The sequence below is a fragment of the Eurypyga helias genome, unplaced genomic scaffold (assembly GCF_000690775.1).
Source record: "Eurypyga helias isolate BGI_N326 unplaced genomic scaffold, ASM69077v1 scaffold30837, whole genome shotgun sequence".
NCBI classification, from domain to species: domain Eukaryota; kingdom Metazoa; phylum Chordata; class Aves; order Eurypygiformes; family Eurypygidae; genus Eurypyga; species Eurypyga helias.
This window is the reverse complement of record NW_010262850.1, coordinates 92,371-92,697: the sequence shown is the minus strand read 5'-3', so window position 1 is coordinate 92,697 and position 327 is coordinate 92,371.

Genomic DNA, 327 nt, shown 5'->3' with positions numbered 1-327 from the left:
AGAAAAGTGGAAAAGCTGGGGGAGGTGCTCATGAGCATCAAAGAAGATTCATTATCCACGGTCTGAATTTTTGTTTAAAAAAAGAAGCACAAGGCAGTTCCCTTCCAGACCCATCATCCATGGTCATAGCTTTTGGGTGTGCTGGAAGCAGGTTGCACATGTTCCCTCCCCCTGCTCCACGGTCCTGGCTTGACCCAGAGGGCAAGAAGAAATAATGGTGACAACACCCAATAGGACTGGGGTGTTCATGCCCTTCCATTGCTAAACCCCAGTTACTGCCCTTTTCTCCTCCCTCTGCTCCTTATTTTCCTTTTGCCGTGGCCCTGC